This window comes from Anabrus simplex, chromosome 4 (genome assembly GCF_040414725.1).
Source record: "Anabrus simplex isolate iqAnaSimp1 chromosome 4, ASM4041472v1, whole genome shotgun sequence".
Classification (NCBI taxonomy): Eukaryota; Metazoa; Arthropoda; class Insecta; order Orthoptera; family Tettigoniidae; genus Anabrus; species Anabrus simplex.
The window spans coordinates 289,994,835-290,022,733 of NC_090268.1; the positions used below are offsets into that span (position 1 = coordinate 289,994,835).

Here is a 27,899-nt window from a genome sequence, read left to right on the forward strand (position 1 = left end):
TTCTTTTACGTGCCAGTAAATCTACTGGCTGACCTATTTCAGCACCTTCAAATACCACCGGGCAGAGCCAGGATCAAACCTGTCAGGTTGGGGTCAGAAGGCCAGCGCCTCAAACGTCTGAGCATGTCAGCCCAGCAAAAATATTTTTTCTTTGTTTTTTACAATTTGTTTTATGTCGCATCGACACAGATAGGCCTTATGGCGACGGTGGGATAGGAAAGGCCTAGGAGTGGGAAGGAAGCGGCCGTGGCCTCAATTAAGGTATGAAAGGTATGAAAATGGAAAACCACGGAAAACCAGGGCTACCGACAGTGTGGCTGGAACCCACTATCTCCCGGATGCAAGCTCATTGCTGCACGCCCGTAACCGCACGGCTGTCTCACACGAGTACGCGGCATCTCCACAGTGATCACTCAGCATCTGACGCTGTTTATTGTTTACGCGCCTTATATACTCTACGAAGCCTGGTAACAACACTAACGCACTGTGGTGGGCGATCTACCTGTCACAGAGAATGGCAACTATGGTGTGTACGTGTACTAAGTTACATAGACATCCGACGATTTCTTCTGTGTGCTTCAATTTGTTTGTCAGGCAGTGTATTATTTATCTCTATCATCATCATCTGTTTACCCTCCAGGTTCGGCTTTTCCCTCGGACTCGGCGAGGGATCCCACCTCTACCGCCTCAAGGGCAGTGTCCTGGAGCTTCAGACTCTTGGTCGGGGGATACAACTGGGGAGAATGACCAGTACTTCGCCCAGGCGGCCTCACCTATGCTGAACAGGGGCCTTGTGGAGGGATGGGAAGATTGGAAGGGATAGACAAGGAAGAGGGAAGGAAGCGGCCGTGGCCTTAAGTTAGGTACCATCCCGGCATTCGCCTGGAGGAGAAGTGGGAAACCACGGAAAACCACTTCGAGGATGGCTGAGGTGGGAATCGAACCCACCTCTACTCAGTTGACCTCCCGAGGCTGAGTGGACCCCGTTCCAGCCCTCGTACCACTTTTCAAATTTTCGTGGCAGAGCCGGGAATCGAACCCGGACCTCCGGGGGTGGCAGCTAATCACGCTAACCACTACACCCCAGTGGCGGACTATTTATCTCTATACTGAATAAAATAGAGAAACTTGAAAAGTGCCGCACAATCTAAATACTGTACTCTATAGTAGAAAAACGTAACAAGAATTTGCGAAGTCACACAAAATGAAATGGCCAAAAGGTTATAAACCAAGGATAATCATTTTCTTATAGTACCTCGTACACACTAATACACAGTCCAGCTCCGTCTCTTCCTGGTCAGCGTCAGGTCTTTGGGGTCCCGGGCTCGTTCCCACGCCGGGCCGAGGGACTTGAACTGCGAATGATTAATTCCTCTGACAGAGGACTGAATATTTGTACTACCCCCTAAATACCTGCAACTAACACACAGTTTTCCATCAGCGGAAGACGCTGCCCACTCTTGTCAGAGAGTTTGCCTCACAAAGGCAGCAGCAGGCCAGTAATAGCCACACGATATTATTATATTAACAGGTAGAGTATTAGATGATGATGATGATGATGATGACGATTATGATGATGATGACGATGATGACGATGTTTCACGACCGTTAACCACTATCGGTCTTAAGAAATTTGAATTTGATCCTGAAAACGAGAGGTTCCAACTGACAGGGGAATAAGGAAAGAAAACCTACAACCTGTTTTACAGTCAGAGACCGGGTCAGAGATGGAATGAATGGAGCCCCCATCTTGCGGCGAGCATAGGAATTTGTGCCGGCTGCCGAAGCCTGTCGCACTCCACCCGGGCTATGATTAATGATTGACAGATGAAATGAAATGATAGTGGAGTGTTGCTGGAATGAAAGATTAAAGGGAAAACCGGAGTACCCGGATAAAAAACCTGTCCCACCTCCGATTTGTCCAGCATAAATCTCACATGGAGTGACCGCGATTTGAACCACGGAACCCAGCGGTGAGAGGCCGACGTGCTGCAGCCTGAGCCACGGAGGCTCATAGGGGAATAATCATTCTAGGCTCATAGGGAAATAATCATTCTTATATAACAACCGACTGGGCTGGGTCGGGAACCCATGTCACAGCCTTGAACACAGGAAGGCGAGCGCCTAACCATCAGTGCCACACGTAGTTAGCAAACATGAGTTACTCTCGGTAATAAAATATAATGCAAGAGGTGTAAAAGAACTTAGTGTACAATGCAAAGAAGTAAACATGTGCACACACCCCACCCCCACTCATGCAGCAATAGGATCTCTGTTACCAAGCTTGATAGCTGCAGTCGCTTAAGTGCGGCCAGTATCCAGTATTCGGGAGATAGTAGGTTCGAACCCCACTGTCGGCAGCCCTGAAAATGGTTTTCCGTGGTTTCCCCATTTTCACACCAGGCAAATGCTGGGGATGTACCTTAATTAAGGCCACGGACGCTTCCTTTCCACTCCTAACCCTTCCCTGTCCTATCGTCGCCATAAGACCTATCTGTGTCGGTGCGACGTAAAGCAACTAGCAAGAAAAAAAAAGGATGTCTGTTACGACGATACGTCAAGTCTTCGTCTATTTATGTCTGCATTAAGTGGGATGGAAAGGGTAGATCTATGCCCAACTATCTTTGTTGCCAATCATTAACCTACTATAGTAGTTCATTTCTCGATTTCCTGAACCGGGTACATCTTAACCGCTTCGGTGAGTAGTTCATACTTGCACATACATACATACATACATACATACATACATACATACATACATACATACATACATACATACATACATACATACATACATACATACATATTCAATATTCAGTCAGCAAACCTCGACGGATGGACTAAGAGCCTCCAATTGGAACTGGCATTGAAGCCATTTCTGGTACTGGGCCTCTTGCTTTGAAATCATCTACTACAAAGTTTTTGTCTACTAGGTTTCCCTCCGTTTCCCTTGCCCTTTATGGTCCAAGTCATCATTATCCTAGGACACCTCTTCGTTTGCCGCATACAATGCTACCACCGAAGTTGGCTGGCATTACAAGACATTCAATCAAATCAAATTAACACGTTGAAGACGATGTCACCCCAAGGGGTGACGGACGCTCATACAAAATATAGAATGTCACCCCTCATGGGGTGACACGGTAGTGTCCATGCCTCTCAACTTTAGGCTGTCGCACGAAACTAGCGCTATCATTCGCTGTTGTATTGCATTGCTTGTTCACGTAAGGTGTTCATGAAGTGCAGCGCGGTGCCCATTCCTTTCTCAGCACGCTGTGCATTGCGCAACAGACAGTCGAATTAAACGACCGTCAAAATCAAATTTCGTACTCCCTAATAGATCATCTGCGTTGTGAAAACTCTGCTTCTGTTTCCATGCACTTAGCTCATGAATGATTTATATTATCCACCTCCAACATTATCTCCCCCTCTACCCACTCTTGATGTTGGACAGGATAACAAAATAAAAAATTACCACCGATATTTAAACAAAGTGACGCATATTTGATAAGATGACAGTCTATGTTCACTCTCAACATGAGTGTACAGTACATAACTTGCGTCTGGCTTAATATCTGTCAAAGCTTGAAATTTCATGTTATAATTGCGCTCAAAGCAAACAATTAATTCTCGCACTCGGAGATAATTCAGAGCTGCGGCCGTCTCGGACAGGACCTCGTTCAACAGCTCGCACAATAGAAGACAAGCTCGTCAAAGGATCGATAGTATGCTCTTCATTCTCTCCACTTTGCTGACACGCACATGGGAGACACGTCAAAAAATTTTAAAAGCTTATAAACCACGTGGATCAGCACAGCCCCAAGAGAGCGTTTGAAGAGACCTGGCGTGCGTACTGACAGCACGACAGACCAGGACTGATCGCTATTGTTCAATGTCTTCATCTATCCTGTCTATCCACCCAGAACAAACCTTCATAGTTCCTTTCTTTAAAGTAACCTCCAGAAGTCACGAAGAAGCTACTTACCAATGTATGTACTTATATTTTTATTAATTTAAGACGCATCTAACCAGGCATTCCAAATGTCTCCTTTTACCCCCAGAGAGTCCCGTGTTTTGAATTTTCCCCCGGTCTTCCAACAAAGATTAACTGAGACGCAAAATGCTCCATTTTCACTAAAGGGGTGAAAATCGAATATGTAATTTTTAAATTCCCTCCTTCTTTTGGCGTTGTCCAGTTTTAGCATCAGAGCTCCATTTTGAATCACATAGATGAACAGTTTGTGGACCATAGAGACAAATAAACTTCAAGTAAGGATTGTCAAGTCACTTTTGTTGTTGGAAAAACTTTATAAGGATCAGAAGCTTTTTGAAATGATACATCTCCTGATTTCAACAATTTGTTTTACGTCGCACCGACACAGATAAGTTTATGGCGACGATGGGATAGGATAGGCCTAGAAGTGGGAAGGAAGCGGCCCCAGCATTTGCCTGGTGTGAAAATAGGAAACCACGGAAAAACATCTTCAGGGCTGTCGACAGCGGAGCGCGGAGCGTTAAGCATGGCTGCTGCGCATGCGGGGTAAGTGGTGCGAAGCGTTAAGCATGGCTGCTGCGCATGCGGAGTAAGGGGTGCGAAGCGTTAAGCATGGCTGCTGCGCATGCGGAGTAAGGGGTCCGAAGGGATAAACATGGCTGCTGCGCATGCGGAGTAAGGGGTGCGGAGCGTTAAGCATGGCTGCTGCGCATGTGGAGTAAGGGGTGCGGAGGGGTAAGCATGACTGCTGCGCATGCGGAGTAAGGGGTGCGGAGCGTTAATCATGGCTGTTGCGCATGCGGAGTAAGGGGTGAGGAGGGGTAAGCATGGCTGCCGCGCATGCGGAGTAAGGGGTGTGGAGCGTTAAGCATGGCTGCTGCGCAGGCGGAGTAAGGGGTCCGGAGGGGTAAGCATGGCTGCTGCGCATGCGCAGTGAGGGGTGCGGAGCGTTAAGCATGGCTGCTGTGCATACGGAGTAAGGCGTGCGGAGGGGTTAGCATGGCTGCCGCACATGCGGAGTAAGGGGTGCGGAGCGTTAAGCATGTCTGCTGCGCATGTGGATTAAGGGGTGCGGAGGGGTAAGCATGGCTGCTGTTCATGCGGAGTAAGGGGTGCGGAGCGTTAAGCATGGCTGCTGCGCATGCGGAGTAAGGCGTGCGGAGCGTTAAGCATGGCTGCCGCGCATGCGGAGTAAGGGGTGCGGAGCGTTAAGCATGTTTGCTGCGCATGTGGAGTAAGGGGTGCGGAGGGGTAAGCATGGCTGCTGTTCATGCGGAGTAAGGGGTGCGGAGCGTTAAGCATGGCTGCTGCGCATGCGGAGTAAGGGGTGCGGAGCGTTAAGCATGGCTGCTGCGCATGCGGAGTAAGGGATGCGGAGCGTTAAGCATGGCTGCTACGCATGCGGAGTAAGGGGTGCGGAGCGTTAAGCATGGCTGCTGCGCATGCGGAGTAAGGGATGCGGAGCGTTAAGCATGGCTGCTACGCATGCGGAGTAAGGGGTGCGGAGCGTTAAGCATGGCTGCTGCGCATGCGGAGTAAGGGGTGCGGAGCGTTAAGCATGGCTGTTGCGCATGCGGAGTAAGGGGTGCGAAGCGTTAAGCATGGCTGCTGCGCATGCGGAGTAAGGGGTGCGGAGCGTTAAGCATTGCTGCTGCGCATGCGGAGTAAGGGGTGAGGAGGGGTAAGCATGGCTGCCGCGCATGCGGAGTAAGGGGTGCTAAGCGTTAAGCATGGCTGCCGCGCATGCGGAGTAAGGGGGTGCGGAGCGTTAAGCATTGCTGCTGCGCATGCGGAGTAAGGGGTGCGGAGCGTTAAGCATTGCTGCTGCGCATGCGCAGTGAGGGGTGCGGAGCGTTAAGCATGGCTGCTGTGCATGCGGAGTAAGGCGTGCGGAGGGGTTAGCATGGCTGCCGCGCATGCGGAGTAAGGGGTGCGGAGCGTTAAGCATGTCTGCTGCGCATGTGGAGTAAGGGGTGCGGAGGGGTAAGCATGGCTGCTGTTCATGCGGAGTAAGGGGTGCGGAGCGTTAAGCATGGCTGCTGCGCAGGCGGAGTAAGGGGTCCGGAGGGGTAAGCATGGCTGCTGCGCATGCGCAGTGAGGGGTGCGGAGCGTTAAGCATGGCTGCTGTGCATACGGAGTAAGGCGTGCGGAGGGGTTAGCATGGCTGCCGCGCATGCGGAGTAAGGGGTGCGGAGCGTTAAGCATGTCTGCTGCGCATGTGGAGTAAGGGGTGCGGAGGGGTAAGCATGGCTGCTGTTCATGCGGAGTAAGGAGTGCGGAGCGTTAAGCATGGCTGCTGCGCATGCGGAGTAAGGGGTGCGGAGCGTTAAGCATGGCTGCTGCGCATGCGGAGTAAGGGATGCGGAGCGTTAAGCATGGCTGCTACGCATGCGGAGTAAGGGGTGCGGAGCGTTAAGCATGGCTGCTGCGCATGCGGAGTAAGGGGTGCGGAGCGTTAAGCATGGCTGTTGCGCATGCGGAGTAAGGGGTGCGAAGCGTTAAGCATGGCTGCTGCGCATGCGGAGTAAGGGGTGCGGAGCGTTAAGCATGGCTGTTGCGCATGCGGAGTAAGGGGTGCGAAGCGTTAAGCATGGCTGCTGCGCATGCGGAGTAAGGGGTGCGGAGCGTTAAGCATGGCTGTCGCGCATGCGCCAGTCTCAAGTCACAAGGCCTGACAAGAAACATCGGTTCCGTACGCGGTGATTCTTCTGAACTGAAGTGCTGCTGTAAAGTTTCAAATTGGCAGTGCAATTGCGCTTTAGTTGCACATTTACTGTCCATAATGAACCGTTTAATAATGAACACGCATCTCTTTCAGAGAGCCCCCACTGTTTATCACGACAAATGTTTGTAGCTTAGTGTAGTATCTGTTACACGGGCCGTGCCTACAAACTGCCGCGACCTCTCGTGAGACGCAGATAGTAGCGGTTGTTATTTGTTTCTGTTGAGACTTCATTTTATACACTGCGAGTCTTCTGCCTCTTTATTTGTAGGTGCAGGCTACATTTCGCACACACATATTTTATAGACAACCTACAAACATCAGCCCATGCCTGTGTGCACTAAGGACGTTACCGAGTACACTCTGTAAAACTCAGACGGCCTTATGCCGTTGATTTGGAAATAGTAGCGCTCCTGAATGAACTCATTAGCCATTTGCAACAGCGAATGAAACCTTTATACACATGGAAGAGTGCGGTACGTCTATGCCAAAAGTACTGGATAAAGTATAGTCTTCCGGTAAGCACTTACGTACCTCGTTAGCTTAGTTGGAACTGGCAGTGAATTCATGCGCAGCCGGACAAAGTGCCAGCTGGTTCGAATCTTCGGAGATGCTTTTTTTTATTTCACTTTACTTGACGGGCATATTTTCTTACAAAAATGTTTTCAACGGCTGGATGTTTATGTAGCCCTGAAAAGGAACATTTGATGATCAGGTCTGGCCAGGAACAGCACGGCCGGTGGAAGGGACTTAAGGTACGTGAACACATGTTCACTGATACAATCTTCTTCACAGTACCGTATCAGGTCCCCCTGACGTTGACGATCACTGTGGCGAATGCAGTACGATCTCTTGCTAGGTGGAAAAGTATTTCAATACTGTGAATTCCAGTCCATTCTTTGATGTTTCCAAGCCATGATGTTCGCCTCCTCCCGACACCTCTTCGACCCTGTATTTTGCCTTGTACAATCCGCTGTAAGATGAGGTAACGGTCATTTCTAAGGATGTGGCCAAGGTAAGATATCTTCCGGAGTTTTATTGTTTGAACGAGTTCCCGACTTGTTCTTCCCCTTCTGAATACTTCTTGGTTCGTTAGTCGTGCAACCCACAAAATCCTGAGCATCCTACGGTGGATCCAGATTTCAAAGGCTTCGAAGCGTTTTACTGATATGTTCTTGAGAGTTCATGTTTCCACACCATATAGCAAGGCTGACCATATATAGCACATGACCATCCTCTGTCTAAGTTTTAAATTTAAGTAGTCATTGCAAAAGAAAGATTTTATTTTTGTAAATATTTTTCGTGCTACTGCTATCCTCTGTTTCACTTCTTTCTCAGGATCAAGGATACAATATGTACTCGAAATGATGAACTCCTTCATTAATGCACGTTTGGGTACGCCGCTGTAACGGGACTCAGACCTGCTGGAGCATGTTAAGCTGCGTTTACACTAGCGAAACTCCCTCGCGAAAGTCGCTCGGGCGAAACTTACTCGCTTCGAATGAAATTTCGCACTACGCTAAACAGAGCGCAATTCAGAGCGCTAAATAGCGCGAGTGGGGCGAACCGCCTTCGATAAGCCTGAAAGCTTCGGTTCTGGTTTTGCAGCCAACATGGAAACATGTTTTGTCCCTCCAGCCGCTACAATATTTCATCATCTTATAGTAGATTAGTATCATAAAAGTGTCATAAAGTTGAAATAAATTTCAGTTTTTGTAAGAAATTGAAGTGTTGCGTTTTTCGTGTCAGTCAGTGTAAGTTCTACACAATGACCCAATAATGCTTCAAAATATGTACCGGTAGGTTCAGAAAAGTATTTAAATGACAATTTTGCATTATAAAACAACAGTAATTGCTTACCTGGTCCAGTGACTCTGCTCTTATTTTCTTTCGACCTTTCGCTTCGATATGATCCCAGTAGCGCTTTCATCTTCCCTATCACTGTAGAAATAGGAAAGTTTAGTTGAGAACTAATTTCCTTCCACGCATCTTCTCTTTTATTGCGATTGAAATAGTTTTGTTTTTCGGATTCCACATAAAATCTCGATTTTTGTAGAGCTCGATGAGCTGCAAGCACTGTTCTTGATTCATCCCTCGCGCAACTATGTGGACCACGTTTACACCGCGCGAAATTCGATGAGCGAAACCGTTTGATGCACGGACAAAAACCGACTGAGCTCGGCTCGCAGCGAGGGCCCTCACTCCGCAATTACTCAGGGGTGTAGACGCAGCTTAATGGATGTGCAAGCTCTCGAAAGCTCTCACGATCTTGCGGCCGTTGCGCGTAGAGTTCTTGTTTTGGGGATGGTTGCAGACTGCTGAATTGTGCGGTGAGCTCCGTCATGCTGAATCTACATGGTAACACGCTGTCCTAGAGGCTCATCCTCTAACAACAGTGGCAATTGATGGCGGAGAAAATGTAGGTAGAGGGTTCCTGTAAAATGGCCTAAGAAATGTGAGCCAAAAAGGAGTTTAACCAAAATACCATACTAAACACTTTACTCCCCATCGAACCTGAAATGCTGCCCTCTTCTCCAGTGGGGATTGCCAACGCTCCAATAGTGCATGTTGTGGAGATTAATGGTACCATTATTGTGAAACCGTAATTCGTCCGAAAACATTTTGGAAACGAACGGCCCTTCATTTGCCACTTGCCTCAGCATCCATTCAAAAGTTAACCTGAGCTCAGAAATCTGCCCGTGGAGCTCCTGATGTAGTTGCAGGTGATAGGGGTGAAAGCGACTGCCATGCAAAGAAACGTACGACTGGCTGATATAAGCCTGTTATGCCACTGCCGGTATAGGCCTATCCGTGACAGCGTTCAGGACAACCTCTGCACTAGCTCCAGAAGTCACAGGTGCCTCTCTAACTGGGAGGTATTTGGGAGAGTGATCCTGTTGTACACAAATGGCGTTCCACATTACTTAAAGTAACTGCGGCCGGTTGACATCTATGTGGAAATCTCTCTTGGTAAATGCACTGTGCTTGCAGTGCGTCCACTGTTGATTCACCATAAATTAGGAGCATATCGACCTACTCATCCGTTGAGTACATAGCGAAGGAATGAACAGCACTACTGAGACCGCACACTACGGTATTTGAGTGAGGGGCAGTTAACGTCCATATCCCAATAAAACAGCGTCCTATTGATCGAATGTGGCACGAACAGGCGTGTGTCTGATAGCCGAAGCTCCAACTGCAAAACAAAAACATTTCGAGGTGAGATTCGAACCATCAGCAAAAAGCGCGAGGGACAGTACAAATGCTAGTTAGCCAACTAAGCCACTCCGATAACACATTGCAAACGTCAACAAATCGTACATAATATGCGCTCACTTCCGGTTCACCAAGTCGAACACTTGTAATACCTCTGCGGTGTCGTTATCTTCGGAATTATCCTCATATTTTACTATGTCAAATGATTTGGCACGATCCGTTAACATTATCGTTTGACAAATAGATCCATTCTGTAACCACCGGATGCATGCATGTTCTCACTGGTTCTTACAACAATTTTGTTGTGATAAACTCATCTGACGTCAACTAAGCTTAGAGACTAATTTCCTCTACAAGTTCTAATCAATGTCATGACATAATATCACTGGCAGGCAAAGGAATTTAGACCTTCCGTGCTCTTGACCTTTGAAGGGTGTTCGAAGATATAATATTCAAAGGGACGGAAGACTCACACAGTGTATCTCTTGGTCATCTTCTTTCCTAATCCGTTTATTCTCCAGGGTTCGTTTTTTCCTCGGACTCGGCGAGGGATCTCACCTCAACCGCCTCAAGGGCAGTGTCCTGGAGCGTGAGACTTTGCGTCGGGAATACAACTGAGGAGGACCAGTACCTCGCCCAGACGACATCACCTGCTATGCTGAACAAGGACCTTGTTAAGGGTTTGGTAAGATTGGAAGGGATAGACAAGGAAGAGGGAAGGAAGCGGCCGTGGCCTTAAGTTAGATACCATCCTGGCATTTGCCGGAGGAGAAGTGCGAAACCACGGAAAACCACTTCGAGGATGGCGGAGGAGGGAATCAAATCCCCCTCCCAAGGCTGAGTGGACTCCGTTCCAGCCTTCGTACCACTTTTCAAATTTCGTGGCAGAGCCGGGAATCGAACACGGGCGTCCGGGGATGACAGGTAATCACACTGACACTACACCACAGATGAGGCGGACTCTCTTGGTCATCTACCTTGACTATTTGTAGCGTATGTGTGAAGAATTTCTTATTAGCTTTATTAGTTTGGTACTTGTACTAATTTGAGTAACACCAGTCATTAGGTCCTAAAATTACAGAAGTTGTAAGACTTAATATGTCATTCCGATATTTTGCTGAATGTAGTGAGGAAAAGCCTAAATCAGGATGACTGCTGAAAGTTAGGATGGCCATAAATCGAACCATTCTGTTCCTTAGACTTCCTTCCCAAGGCACGTGAATCGGAAATACTGTTTCAGAAGGAAGTAAAGTAACTCTGTTGAAACGTGCTCAATCAAGAACGAGTCCACGATCTGTCACAAACACGGATACATTTAAAAAAAATATAAAGTTTCTCGCGGAAAGAGGGAGCGTGCTTGAGAAAAATTGTGGACGGCGGTCCTTGATGATCAATATTGCTCACTAACATGCAATAGAGATGAGGGCGGTCACGCAAGACTGGCTTCCAGGATGCTGTGGGCTAAAACACGGAACTCGCTCACCTCACCTAGCTGCTTCAGAATGTAATGGACTTGCACTTAACAGCTTACCGCATACTAGAGTACGCGACCATTAAAAAATAAAGAGTTTGTAATAGTACCTCTCTTCAATTTTCAATGGAAGAACACATCAATGTCATCGGGCAGAACACAGTCAAAAACATGCCCCAAATTCTCCGGTTTTTTTTTTTTTTTTTTTTTTTGCTATTTGCTTTACGTCGCACCGACACATATGTCTTACGGCGACGATGGGATAGGAAAGGCCTTGGAATGGGAAGGAAGCGGCCGTGGCCTTAATTAAGGTACAGCCCCGGCATTTGCCTGGTGTGAAAATGGGAAACCACGGAAAACCATCTTCAGGGCTGCCGACAGTGGGGCTCGAACCCACTATCTCCCGATTACTGGATACTGGCCACACTTAAGCGACTGCAGCTATCGAGCTCGGTAATTCTCCATTTTGACCTACTCTATTCTTAACCCATTATTCCATAAATGTTTATTTTATGATGTATGTAGAGTCCAAAGAATCCAATACGAGGCTTGTTCTAAAAAAAAAAAAAATCGAAATTCGAACGGGGCTGTGTTGAGGTCACAGACACAAGTTTTGACGTAAATATTGTGGAAATAAAGTACCTAGTCAGTATGGGTTTGACATGTTATTGGTGTCATTTTATTTCTTAATTCTAAACAAGCCGGGCTGAGTGGCTCAGACGGTTGGGCGCTGGCCTTCTGAGCCCAACTTGGCAGGTTCAGTCCTGGCTCAGTCCGGTGCTCAAATAAACCAACTCGTGTCGGTAGATTTACTGCCAGGTAAAAGGACACACGCGGGATAACATTTCTGAAGATGCTGAAATATGCGGGGGCAAAATTCCGGCAACCACAGCGCCATTTCAGGCTCCAGAAGTGGGAATCTCGTTTCTTAAAATGTTTGACCTTCTGATGGGGAATCGAACCCACGTCCTTGCAGGTGAACCGAGCACACCTCTGTCACCTCGACTAGGTATTATTATTATTATTATTATTATTATTATTATTATTATTATTATTATTATTATTATTATTATTACTTCGCGCCCAGCCTGTTAAGGTTTAATTTTTCGGCTCTGCCAGGAATCGAAGATTGGATTGAGGATTCATTCTCAACTTCAAGAACACAAGTGAGAATAGAAGACGTACTTGTCTTATTCATAAAAAACACACGATAAATGCCACAAAAAAGGATGCCTGCTATCCTAAACAATGATTAAAAATTCAATATTGGCTTAAGCGTTACTTTTAAATGAACTCGAGGGAACAAGTCAATACTGAGTCACAGTAGGAACAACTACTTTACATCATTCAGCACAGGGGAAATTTAAAATGCAGTCTTAATTTTGCATAACAAAGACCAAAAGGAACTTTGTTTCACTTTGACTTTCCATCGTCTCATCCTTTCCTCACAGACACTATGCCGTCAAGTTTAAAAAGAAGTTTAGAGCTTAAGGTAAGAGAATGAGCGGCAATTCTCGCCTCAGTAAGTAACGAGCCATGGATAAAAGAAAATAATACTCGTATATTATGTAGATCTGAAGGTGAAAACCTGAACAGAAAACACCTGAGAGATACTGTAGATAAGAACAAAACATTACAATTAGGCCCTATATTCTAATACTCATATGCCATGACATTATATATTATTATTATTATTAGTAGTATTACTATTATTCATACATACACCATACAATTTCATTACCGACTTCATTGCAGCGTTCGGCATTCATGAATTAACTATGCTTCTCCATAACCCTCCATTTGCAACTAGCTCCGTGGCCTTGTTTAGCATTACATTATTAAAACCAGAGTCTACGAACGTCGTCTTGGTCTTTCCCCGCTTCTCTTCTCCTAGATTACTTATCCTCATCCGTCTGTCTCACATAACCCCACCACCGAACCCAGTTTATACGGAACCGTTTCTTCCATCGAGTACATTCCCAATTATACTACGAAGACCTGCACTAGGTCTCTCCGGAGGCCACATACACCAATCATCATCGTCATCATTATTCCCAACTTAGTCATTCAATGATTTTCTTCGCTATATGCAGCAAAAATAACTTATGCGACGTTCTATATTTATCTTAATGTTTCCGCTGTGGGTCCAGCTGCAATACTCGAGGCCACATGTTTCGAGAACGAACTTCTAAGATTAACTGCCGGAACTATTTTCGCTCCAGTTTACCACCGACCAAACACATTTACGCTGCGTGCGAGAGCCCTTTTATCTGGATCCAAGTACAGGAAGTCGCGAAGCACCAGTGGACTTTCACTACACTTCCAAAAGGCAGTCTCAGGGTGGCGTGCACCAACCAAGAGTAAGTTCTACTTCCGTAGTAAAGTACTCTTGAAGTCAGCATTCGGCGACTTCCACACGAGAGTAAATTACTTCCGAAGTATTTTAGTCCTTTCAGATACTCCTGGACTAAATTACTACAAGAGTAAAATGTTGAAGAGCACCATCTTGTAGTATATTACTAAAGAAGTAAATAACGTACGAATATAGGTTAGAATTTACTCTCACGTCGTGCATGGAGTAAGCTAAGTTTAGACTTGTTGACTAATGATAATATCGTGCCGTATATGAGAGGAAAGACGTTTCAAACGTGTTGATGGATTACTTAGATTATATTGACGATCTCGACGCAGTAAACGATGGGAAATATAATAGTGCGTAGGCCTACAGTGCGTGAAAGGCGATAGCCGTGTAATGTGAACACGGCGAGTTTCAGGAACGTTTTTGGTCTTAGGAAGGAATCCTTTACTTTCCTTCTAAATCTACTTGGAGATCACTTACAGCTGAATTCTTGTCTTAATTTTGTTGTATATCTAAAATTACAGTTGCTGTGTGCCCTACGAGTGTCTCGTACCGGAACATTTCAGTACAGTTGCCGGTGATCTAATTAACGTTTACCGCACAACAAGCAGTAGTTGAGGCTAAGAGGGAGGTACGCTTGCAAATGATGATGATCGTTCGGAAAATAAAAGGATATTCTTCACGTTGGCAGGTTTCCACACGTCGTGGGTGCAATTGACTGTGACTGCGCGCATATTCCCTTTTATTGCCCTCTCGGTGACAACGGTGAACTTTCAGAAATCGGAAGATTTTTTTTTTTTCAATTTGCTTAACGTCGCACCGGCACAGATAGGTCTTATGGCAACGATAGGGCAGGAAAGGCCTAGGGATTGGGAAGCGATCGTGGCCTTAAGGTAGGGCCTACCTGCCTGGTGTGAAAATGGGAAAATTTCGCTGTGGATGTAGGCCATCTTTATCAAGAAACCGCCATCAGTTTTAATTTTTCCCGCGTGTCCATGACTTTCTGCTTTGCTTCCGTCTTCGCTTTTAAGTCCTTCTACAGAATCTTAACTTGCTTTTCACTGCGTTTTCCGTCACTCGAAGCATTGAATTCTTTCGCCACGACTTTCCATGAATTTCCTTTCTTATCCAGCATCTTTATGTTGTGTTTCTTACACCTTATATCCTTTGCATAGATGGTCATTATCTCTATTAACAAGCATTTATCTTTTTCGTTTACGTTTTCCCCCCGTTTCCTATCGCACATAACCTTATCTATTTGGATTTCTTTAAAGAAGATACACGAACACAGCACTACTCCGCGAGTAACGAACGCTACTTCTGTAGTAGTAACTAAAAGAGTAAATTGTACTTCAACTCTCCGACGTTACTTCCGGAGTAAATAACTCCCGTAGTAATTTACTTCTGTAGTATGGACTTCTTTAGTAAACGCTACTTCCGTAGTAATTTACTCCAAGATGGTGCACGCCACCCTCAATGTACCATTTCAAAAACTCTTATCGCACAATGTTACAGGTTCAAGATATATATATCTCAGTGGACTAGCCGAATAGCTGAATGGTGAAATTTGTTAGACGTTCGTCTCCATCGTTGCGAGATAAAATCCTGACTCAGTGAGTCGGCATTTAGAACTCTTGTTACTGTTCAATCTTCCTACCAATAAAGGACATCGTAGGCACAGTCCCGTCTATTTAGTGAGGGTGTAGCTTTTGTTCTAATAACCAGTGCGACCTGGTGGTACCTGCACTCGTGTACTGTAATTTGGATGCTTCAGAAGGAAGCATACGAGCACTAAATTGTACTGAAGGCGACCATGCGGGAAGATACTATGCTGAGACCTAGACCGAAGAAACAAGCATTCTGTAGATTTTTAAAAACTAAAAGAACAAGAAAATACAGGTGGGAATAGTCTGTCCTGCTGATTTCTATGACCACGTTACACGAAACAAGTCTGGCAGCGTGAAATGAAGGACCAACGATACGAAACACGGTGACTCGGGGTGCAATGAAGGACCAATGAGACCAAACACTAACTTAAGGTGCAATGAAGGACCAATGATACTAAACACGGTGACTTAAGGTGCAATGAAGGACCAATGATACTAAACACGGTGACTTAGGGTGCAATGAAGGACCAATGAGACCAAACACTGTAACTTAAGGTGCAATGAAGGACCAACGATACGAAATACGGTGACGTAAGGTGCAATGAAGGACCAATGATACTAAACACGGTGACTTAAGGTGCAATGAAGGACCAATAATACTAAACACGGTGACTTAAGGTGCAATGAAGGACCAATGATACTAAACACGGTGACTTAAGGTGCAATGAAGGACCAATGATACTAAACACGGTGACTTAGGGTGCAATGAAGGACCAATGAGACCAAACACTGTAACTTAAGGTGCAATGAAGGACCAACGATACGAAATACGGTGACGTAAGGTGCAATGAAGGACCAATGATACTAAACACGGTGACTTAGGGTGCAATGAAGGACCAATGAGACCAAACACTGTAACTTAAGGTGCAATGAAGGACCATCGATACTAAACACGGTGACTTAAGGTGCAATGAAGGACCAATGAGACCAAACACTGTAACTCAAGGTGCAATGAAGGACCAACGATACGAAACACGGTGACTTAAGGTGCAATGAAGGACCAATGAGACCAAACAAACTTAAGGTGCAATGAAGGACCAATGATACTAAACACGGTGACTTAGGGTGCAATGAAGGACCAATGAGACCAAACACTGTAACTTAAGGTGCAATGAAGGACCAACGATACTAAACACGGTGACTTAAGGTGCAATGAAGGACCAATGAGACCAAACAAACTTAAGGTGCAATGAAGGACCAATGATACTAAACACGGTGACTTAGGGTGCAATGAAGGACCAATGAGACCAAACACTGTAACTTAAGGTGCAATGAAGGACCAACGATACGAAATACGGTGACGTAAGGTGCAATGAAGGACCAATGATACTAAACACGGTGACTTGGGGTGCAATGAAGGACCAATGAGACAAAACACGGTGACTTACGGTGCAATGCAAGACTAATGAGACCAAACACTGCAACTTAAGGTGCAATGAAAGACCAATGATACTAAATGTACCGGGCGGTACACCTCCACACCGCTAATTCAAAATGTGCGCCAGTTGAAACTCCTCTGCTGGAGGAAGTCTGAACTTTATATACGCTATTAATTCGCTACCTTCTCAAAAGATGTCACCACGTGGAAAATTTTGAGTTTTTGAACTGTGTCATTTTTGATGTGTTTTTGTTTTGCTTGAAGTAAGAAGTGTGAACTTTCTCTTCTAGAGGACACTACTGAAGATCAACAATAGTGCACCCTAGTGCGAAGTCAAAGAACTATTTTGTTGGAGAAATTTTTATTTCAAATGTTTGTTCTTTGCTAAATTTCTTTCTGTTATTGTTTAAGTTGGCTGTATACCCCTCTTTTTCCCCTTGTTTTAGATTTATCCAATCCTGAATTTCTTTGAGTTTTTTCTCGACCAATCCGATGTATCTTCCCCCTACTTGGATATGTTTCTGTACCTTAGCCAATAAAAGGTGTGCGGGAGGGTGTTTTCATTCCCCTAACGCCTAGAAACTTCTGCGAGAGGATATAAACTGCTGATTTTAGGGTCTCCGGGCCACTTCTGTTCCATCTTTCAGTGTATTAAGTACATAGCAGGAGGCGGGAAGCGCCTCTTTCCTCGGCAGCGGTCAACAACAAGGTAATGGCCGATTAATAACTTCTTTCTTTGCTTGCTCAGCAGTTTAACTCTCGGGGCGGGTTCTAAGCGTTCCACCATGTAACCTTTTCCTAAATGTAACTACTCTTTTCATATATTCTCTTTTAAAGCTACATACTGGGATAGAGAGTGCTAACCCTCTCGAGCTCCCACTCATATTGTTTTGAGGTGAACTTATTTTTCTCAACCTATTCTCGTTAACGTTAAACAAATTGTTCTCTTCTTAAGTCACCTCTTTAGTATGGGATTAGCCCTGGTATTATCGGCCTAGTGCCAAGTAGGTCTTAATCAAAGTGTATTAGGAGTGCAAGTTCGCCTCCTCTCAAATTGTTACCTTAGAGGTCATTTAATTAACCTTCTTTTCATTTTAGAGACCTCAGTAGATTGGGTATTTTACCCCTGTGTTTATGTCCGTTGAGGACAACTTGAAGGTGGAGTTTGGTGTGGCCTGGGAGAGGCTTAAATTTGAGAGCGAGTGGCTCTTTTGAAAATTGAGTGTTGTATGCCTCGTGGAGGCTTTTCAGTGTAATTTGGAGCTAGGGCTCCTAGGCATGAATGGGGTTTTCTGCCCCTCTGTTGAAACTTGTGTTTGGAGGTAAAACTGAGCTGATTGCCCAGGCATTGTGTTTTCAGGGCTCGAAGCCCAAATCCTGTAAATATTGTAACTACCCTTTGACTTGCTACTTTGTACCTGCCATGCTTGTTATTTCTTTGTTTTTGAAAAGAAAATATAACCTGGTTAAATTTTAAATTAATTTTAATTTAGTAGCTTGAGACCCGTTCACCACCCCGCACCTTCTTTCACGCATAACTACCACAAAAATACGGTAACACTAAACATTCTTTATTCTTTATTATTATTTTTCTCCAGATCACAGTAACCAAATACCCATTCGATCCATTGAATGAGAAAAATAACAATGTTCAACCTAGCCACCAACTCCACAAACAGAAATTGACAAAACACACTACTAATAAAATAATAATACCATAAATAAATAATAATAAACAGAAATAGACAAAACAAACTACTAATAAAAATAATACTACCCGCAATAAATGATAATAGTAGTGATCATCCCAAACGTACCCCTTAGACATGCCATGAAGCCCGTCGAATACCGCGGAAACGCGACCCCTAAAGATGAGGTCACCACAGTAGTCATCCTCGGTACCTTCATGCCACGTCCATCGTCTCCCCTAAATACTCCTACTACTACTGTCCGGCCGCGTCATCACCCCTGGTGAGAAGAAGGCCGCCCTCCCGATGATGACTCGACCGGCCCTATCCGTGAGGTCCTAATGAAGGCCTCACCAACCCTACCAGATGACAAAGCTTTTTTTCTCTCTTCTCACCATTCCGTTGCGGCCATCCCCGTGAAACTGGAGCAGCTCTCCTCCCGTCTATCTCATATCTCCCTTCTTTGACTTATTTGGAGTGGGCCCGTCCCACCCCGTCTTTTTACGGGTATGTCCTGCCCTCCCTTACCCATCCTTCATTACCAGCTCCCACTATGCTTGAATAGTGAGACAAAAGCAACTGCTCTACTATATACAACCCACTAATGATACTAAACACGGTGACTTAAGGTTCAACGCAGGACCAATGAGACCAAACAATGTTACCAAATGGACTATGGGTAAGAAATGTAGCTCCCTGCAAAATAAATGAATAAAATAAAATAAAATAAAATAAAATAAAATAAAATTAGATTAACTGATTGTATCTTTACGGCTGTTGCGTTATTGATGTTATTTATTTCGAACTGAAAAATGTGGCTGGTCACCCAGCAATGCGGATGGCTAACTAGTAACTGCATAGCTACTCCATATGAATTAGTCGGCGTGTGTGCTTATGCAAGTCCTTTGATTCCGCGCGGTTATAATTTGTAAAGTTGAAGGCTGAGAATAGTTACGATACCACAGTTCACTCCTAATCGAATTCCTATTTCCAATTATCCCAAACATGGTTATGTTTAAAGTAAATTTGGTATTTTCGAAATTCCGCACACCATATCATTTCTGCCGTGACTATCCTACATACAGCGCACAAAATTCTCTATACAATAATATACAGGGTTATTCAGCTAAGAAGTCTACCGACACAACTCGTGAACTGTTAAAGATGTCGCCTTCAGTTTTCACATTCTGTAATGTTACCAAAGGGATCGAAATCGAACCTTTAGTACTTTTCCAAGGTGTCGATATCTGTTGAGGTAACGGTAACAACTTTAAAAAATAGAACTATACTATTTTCTAAATACATTGCTCCTTCTCGTTTAGAATGAAATACTGAACACTGTCGTCGCATGTTTTGTCTAAGCATTATTTCAGTTTTAAAACATTTTTTTTGTAACGCTCGTTGTTCCAAGCACCATTCCGCAACTACAGACGTATTCTACATCAAAAAGGTCCTTAACATACCCGAGGCAAGGGTAACCGAAAACATTTTAGCAGTCTGCAAACAATTTTATTATAAACAAGAGAATAAATTCAAAAACCGTTTGTCGAAACACGTGTGTCCTATTGCAAATCAGCATGGAAAAATTGTGATGTTTAAAGTAAATTTATTATTATTATTATTATTATTATTGGTTACAAACAGTTTCTTATTTGTCATCACATTCCCGGTATCTGGTATTTGCAAATAATGATACGTTCCCAAAATGTAGGCCCAATTTTCTGGACATGCTTTCTTATTGCCAGGTAGTTTAAATACTAGCTCCGGTGTACCTTTGTTGCGAACTGGGAGATACATTGTGGTATTTGATCTGTCCCTCTCAGACAATCGAAAGAGAGAGGATGGTGCCACCTCACTGACAGTAGACGGAATGAGAGATGTATATGTCCTACTATAACCTGCTAAGATCCGATTAATCTCACCACAGTCAGAAATGTCCGCTGGCTTGGGTCCTTTCATGTCCAAGTGTACTGTTCACTGCGCTGGCAGCTTTACACCCGGCACTGTCCCAACGAAGGTGTTCTCGCCGATCCATCAAATAATTCGCAACAGATGTAACGAAACTTTATTATACATTGCTTTCAATATGCTTCCAAGCACATTTTAATCTGCAGTAGCTTGCAAAGTTGTATCAGTTCCCAAGAAAAATACTTTGTATTATTAATAATAATAATACCGGGCGGGTTGGCCGTGCGGTTAGGAGCCCGCAGCTGAGAGCTTGCATCCGGTTTTTTTTTTCTATTTGCTTTACATCGCACCGACACAGATAGGTCTTATGGCGACGATGGGACAGGAAATGGCTAGGAGTGGGAAGGAAGCGGCCGTGGCCTTACTTAAGGTACAGCCCCAGCATATGCCTGGTGTGAAAATGGGAAACCACGGAAAACCATCTTCAGGGCTGCCGACAGTGGGGTTCGAACCTACTATCTCCCGAATACTGGATACTGGCCGCACTTAAGCGACTGCAGCTATCGAGCTCGGTGCTTGCATCCGGGAGATAGTGGGTTCGAATGCCATTGTCGGCAACCCTGAAGATTCTTTCCGTGGTTTCCCATTTTCACACCAGGCAAATGCTGGGTCTGTACCTTAATTAAGGCCACGGCCGCTTCCTTCCAATTCCTAGGCCGTTCCTATCCCATCGTCGCTATAAGACCTCTCTGTGTCGGTGCGACGTAAAGCCACTAGCAAATAATAATAATAATAATAATAATAATAATAATAATATGCTTCAGATACCGAGTTGCAGACCTTCTGCAGTGTTGCCTTCTAGGCGACCTCAACATTCTTGACTGTGCTGCTGTTTAGCAACGAAAACAGAATTCTACTGGGCGGTTCCTACGGCTGAGTTAATTTAATTTTGTCACATGACGTTGACTGTGTCACCGGAGATCTTTAACATGCCAACAGCAACCGCATGGAGCACCTTAGAAACTCTACTATATCCACTGGGATCGAACCCGTGATCTAGGGTCATGAGTCGAACACACTACCACTAATCCACCGAGGCAGCTAGTAATGACATATGAAACTGCGCAAGAATAATAATGTTGATTATTTTGCACCCCTTAGAGACGCACCCATGAGACGTGCGAGAAAACCACGGGGCAAAGAGCTTGTTGCTACGGGGGCTTGTCTGAGTCGTGCACAGCATTAATACTCTATCCACGCCCCCAGCCGCCTTCTTATATGTTTTACAATGTATTACACACTCAGTCGTTTAGCACCGGAAGCTTTAGCGTTGCTTCACAAACAACTAAAGGAACCTACCTGCAGTTTAAAAGGAATTTCTTAATAAGCTCGCACTTCCACACCAAGTAATACAGAGTTGTAGCTGATTTCCTCTTAAAAATTACAGCATCTGTTGAGCCAGGTACCTTCTTTCCGACTAAACAGTTGGATATTTTAGCAACGGTGTTCGCGCATCTGCTGTTAAGGGGATTAAGGAACTGGACAAATTTATCTCTGCGGAAAACATCAAAATCGCCCGAAAGTGGGGACTAGGATAAGGTCTCAACTTTACCTCGCTCCCTTCTTTTCTTCTCCTTCCTCCGGTAAGATTTTGTTCCCTCTCCAACCCCGATGCATTAGGTTCGCATTATTATTATTATTATTATTATTATTATTATTATTATTATTATTATTATTATTATTATTATTATTATTATTATTATTATTTCTCTGCCACGAAGGGACCTATTCGACTATTACATATTTCTGTGTTGATAGCGTGGTGTGTTGTGCAGTGGTTGTGGTGGTGGGTGGTGATTATATTTTTAGAGGAATTACAATTGGACAACCATGCTCTAAATTTAAAGAGTCATTGTTTTAGAATCCTTTCTCGTGGACAGTCGAGATTTTATTCTCTTGACGCAGGTCACATACGGCGTCAAATCAAAAGAACTCCATCTGACGAGCCAAATTGTCCTCGGACATTCCCGGCACTAAAAGCCATACGCCATTTCAATTTTCCCTGCTGGTGACGATCAATGCGGCATCTCACGCTGCCAGGACTGTGAAGGACTGGTGTGAGAAACAAGAGTGAGTCTGCTTTAATGCCGTGCTCAAATACGTCAGCCTCCTGTCGGTAGTTTTACTGGTAAGTAAAAGAACTCCTGCGGGACACAATTCCGGCACCTTGACGTCTCCGAAAACCTAAAAAATGTAATTGGCGGGACGTAAAACAAATAACATTAAAATGATCAATCGCATAGGAATGACACCGTCGCACTTGCTGTCAATTTAGAAGACTTTCAATTCCTTCTGAACAGCATCAATGAAGTAACACGGAGTTCGGCATTAAAATAATCACCCAGACCAACCAGAAAACAAAATTAATTGTTGCTACTGTTATTTCGTCTCTGTGTTTTCCAAATCCGAACGTTCCTCATCGCCAGATGTTTCATTCCAGGCTTGTATCAATGTCACACACCTGTCAATATTACATGTTACGTACACATGTTATGTGAACCCCTTAGACTGATTCTGATGGTTCGGTTAGCTTCTGCTTCGAAAGCTAGCGCTGTGCCACGTCTGGGGAGCCATCTGGTGGCGAATGAACGTACCATTTCCACTTCTATTATAACGTCTAAATTTAAAGAGTCATTGTTTTAGAATCCTTTCTCGTGGACAGTCGAGATTTTATTCTCTTGACGCAGAGCACAGTTCTCTGCTAAAAGTAAACATTTCACGTTATTTTCTTGACATGGCATAAGCCCAAAAGCGTATACAGTATCATGTCTATAAAATTCATTGTAATAAGCAAACACAAAAATCTCTTAACACTGTTATCGTTATCGCCCTGGACAGGAACACTAGTGAATGGGCGTCACATTTCAAGTACTAACGATGCTGGCCAACACAAGAAATCTAGATGTAAAAATCAAAACCAGAATAATCACTGCAAGAAGTGTGTTTCTAAAAGTAAAACATCTTGTGTGAAACCATGATCTCCGATTCGAAAATCTTTGGCGTGTCGTGAAGTGTCATTTGATACATTTGTTTCTTGACGGTGTCGAAGAATGGACACTAGAATCTTCGCCAATGACCCGACTGCTGGCCTTCGATATGAGGATGTATCGCAGGATGTTCAAGATCGCATGGGTAGACCACGCCACCAACGAGAAGATATAACGTAATCGCGCAGATCATGTAAAGCATTAACCTTCGAAAAATACAGGAAAACAGCCTATTTCGACCACATACACCGCAAAGAAAAATACAGCTTGATACAACCCTTGACCCAGAACATCGGACAGTGATTCGCAATCTATTATACGGCAACTCTGATATGGAATGCACAAAATAGGAAAAAGATGCTCCTTGATGATCGCCAACCTTCTGTGAGGAGACCACAAAAGAAGAAGAAGAAATTCGAAGTTATCCATTATGGACGTGGGAGGAAGCCAAGGAGCAGACCTTCGAACTGCTGAAGCAAGCAGAGAAGATAGGTCTCAAAATCGCCTTTGGAAAGACCAAAATAATAACCAACATTAAGAATCCTCCAAAATATTTGAAAGTGGGAGAACAAAAAATAGAGATCGTCACAGTTGTCAAATACCTTGGTGAATGGATCAGTTGGAATGGTCTTGAGAAGAAAGTAATGGAATCTCGACGAACCAAAATAGAAACAGCCTTCCAGCTTACGAAATACACCTATAACAAAAAATTCCTCTCGTGGAATTCCATGATCAGACATTATAATACAGTAGTCAAGCCTGAAGCCCTTTATGCTGCAGAAACTATCTATAACTACACGTGGTCCAATGGAAAAGTTGGAGATAAAGGAAAGGAAAATACTACGAAAAATTCTAGGCCCCAAATTCCATAATAACGAACTTTCACACATCAGCAATGAAACCCTGTATAGGAAATCAGAGAGGATTTCCGACACAATAAGGAAAAGGAGAATTGACTTCTATGGCCACATCCTAAGAATGGATCGGAAAAGGATAACTAAAAATCTTCGACTATTTCCGTAATAAGAAAACCAAGCCGAACTGGTTTAAGGAAACTGAGAAGGACCTACGAGAATTCCAAATTACAGAAGAGATGCTTGTAGATGGATCTGCAAAGAAAATAACCAAAGATAAAATAAAGAGGCTTCAGGACAGGGTGAAGCCCAAACGACTCTACAGAATTTCTGAAGAAGAGAGGAAGGCAAGATCTGAAATAATTAAAAAAGTACTGGGAGGACAGGAAAACACAACTCACTAACCATTGATAGATCTATCGTACCCCAAAGAGGGTGAAACGGACAAGAAGAATAGTACCTTTATTTTCTCCTGATCCACACACAACTCTCCCAGTCAGATAATTTCGTTGGAGAAAATACCTTTAAAAAAACACAAAAACAAATAGGTATATAATACTAATCTACATCTTACGACACGTGTGCCTGCATGGATGAACTCCCCCTTACTCTGTCGCGGATAATCAGCAACCTGAGGGCGGAGCACTATTTACAAGCCGCCCATCGCATGTCCAACTATCACTCTCGTGACCCCTCTCCTCTCTATGGTATCTAGTAGCGAAGTTTATCCATTAAAAGAGCAAATCATTCATTCAGCTTTACGTCGCTTTTACACCATCTACCTGCCATTCTGCCTCGCAGATTAATCCACTTCTCTTTGCACTCTCGCCGATCCTTGGCATCTCATTTCTCGCTCTTCCGTCGAGATGTTCCGTGGCTTGGTCGGTGGTTTTTCAGGTGCATGCCTCAATCCCGCAACATTTTTTCCTAAATATCGTTCTGCCCTGCATCTCTTCCTCCTTGATGCCTGCTTCTGCTAGGTCCTCGTGCACCAGTTACCCAGGCTGTGTTTTCAATTTTTCTGCAAAAAAACTGCTATAGTGGGAAAGCACGCATCGGAAAACAACAAATATAAAAATATGAATTTAATTGGTGTAATTCCTCAGCATTTTCCAAATCTAACCCTAACTCGATTTAACATGACAAATACTGTAATAAAATTGAGGACATTAGGGGAGAGAGCAAGGAACCAATAGTCCTCCCGCTCCATTTCTAACATCCTAAAAACTATTATCACTCCGCTTGCTGCGTTGCTTTTTATCTTTTTCTTTCTTTCCATTCCCCTGGAGGCAGCGGAGGCTGAACGTAATATCGGCAGCCAGCCGAGTTCTGTCAGAGAAAATCCACATAACGACAGTTTCTTTCACCTGACTGTTAAGGTCTGGATACAACGCGAGGCGAAAGACTCAAGTTCAAAGATCTCAAGTTCACCAATAAGCCCTTATTGCTACCTCTATCTGGCATTTATACAGACCAAAGTACGCATCAATGGTACAACTTTCAACAACGTTTAATACGCGATTTGCACTACATAACCATGACTACTACTACTACTACTACTACTACTACTACTACTACTACTATCGGCAGCCCTGAAAATGGTTTTCCGTGGTTTCCCATTTTCACACCAGGCAAATGCTGGGGCTGTACCTTAATTAAGGCCACGGCTGCTTCTTTCCAACTCCTAGGCCTTTCCTATCCCATCGTCGCCATAAGACCTATCTGTGTCGGTGCGACATAAAGCCCCTAGCAAAACTACTACTACTACTACTCATTCTTACTATTCCTTCAGCTATGTTAGCAACTAAGAAGTTGCGTATCCTTTGTGTGTAAAAATATCTTATGTTACATTATTTCGAGCAGTGCAGTGTTTAGAATAATGAATGGGTGGGGACATGTTTTTAGCCTCTAAAGTCGGCAACACAAAAGTAGCACCTTTTTTTCCAATACAGTATTCCGCTTATTGCAACTGTACCTTCATTCTGATTAACTCGTCAATACGGGTGGGTACAGCTGGTCTTAAAAATGAATACCTCCTGAATCGCTTTAATTTCTGGCACTTCGTGGGCTTTCTCCTTACTTTACCTCATTCTCTGAGAGATCCGTTCTTTTCCTTCTTTACTATAACAGGAGGCTGTATTTTTCTTTGCGGTGTATGTGGTCGAAATAGGCTGTTTTCCTGTTTTTTTCGAAGGTTAATGCTTTACATGATCTGCGCGATTACGTTATATCTTCTCGTTGGTGGCGTGGTCTACCCATGCGATCTTGAACATCCTGCGATACATCCTCATATCGAAGGCCAGCAGTCGGGTCATTGGCGAAGATTCTAGTGTCCATTCTTCGACACCGTCAAGAAACAAATGTATCAAATGACACTTCACGACACGCCAAAGATTTTCGAATCGGAGATCATGGTTTCACACAAGATGTTTTACTTTTAGAAACACACTTCTTGCAGTGATTATTCTGGTTTTGATTTTTACATCTAGATTTCTTGTGTTGGCCAGCATCGTTAGTACTTGAAATGTGACGCCCATTCACTAGTGTTCCTGTCCAGGGCGATAACGATAACAGTGTTAAGAGATTTTTGTGTTTGCTTATTACAATGAATTTTATAGACATGATACTGTATACGCTTTTGGGCTTATGCCATGTCAAGAAAATAACGTGAAATGTTTACTTTTAGCAGAGAACTGTGCGAACTATTGCGAATAGTAAGAGAGATTCTATTTATCCATACAAAACTGCTTTCTTCGAGTCACTTATGGTACAGTAATCCTACGTTAACTGATTTAATGTACTTCATACTTCCTATTATCTTAACTGCAGATCGCAAGGGAAGGAAAATAAAATAAATTAAGACATGATATAGGCTTTTGGGCTTATGGCGTGTCAAGAAAATAAGGGGGAATTCTTTACGTTTCGCAGAGAACTATGCTCTGCGTCATCAGAAGAAAATCTTGACTGTCCTCGAGAAAGGCTTCTAAAACAATGAGCTTTGAATTTAGACGTCACCCATTAGAAGTGGAAATGGCACGTTCCAGTAGCGGCGATTAGGGGGTGCGAGGAAGGGGGGCAGTCGCCCCCAACCCCCACTTTCTGGAGAAAACATTACATTTGTATTCAATTTTAACTGGCTAAAAGAAGGAAGTATATGAATTTTTAAAACAAGCACTTTATACGAGCCCTGTTGTCTTATCAGCGGAAATACGCATAAATTGTCGTTCGTCGTGGTTAACCTATTTGTTTAGCGCCACAGCAAGTAGTGGAAACTCAGTATTTTCTGTGAAGAAGGGAAGCAGGGGATAATTTTTGCTAAGTTGATGGACGCTGAGGTACGATTCACCCGCTTGCCGCGCGCATTCGTCAGTCTGACAGTCTCTTTAGTGTCTGTTAGTTTCTTAGTGTGCAGTCAAATACTAAATGATTTTATTGTATAATCACGCAGTACTTGTGTTTAATTGTAATACATGTGTAATTATTGCTCTTTTGGTGGAAATTTTATTGTATAGCATTGAATCAAAATCTCAGAAAACTATTTTTATCAACAGTTAAGTTGGAGGCTGTCAACCTTTAACTTTCTGTTGAAATTCG

General features: G+C 44.0%; 1 protein-coding gene across 1 annotated transcript in view; it reads right to left on the reverse strand.

The window, feature by feature from the left end:
• Positions 1 to 27,899, reverse strand: part of Mcr (macroglobulin complement-related) — a 940,753-nt gene that overhangs the window by 540,985 nt on the left and 371,869 nt on the right. The window lies entirely within an intron of this gene.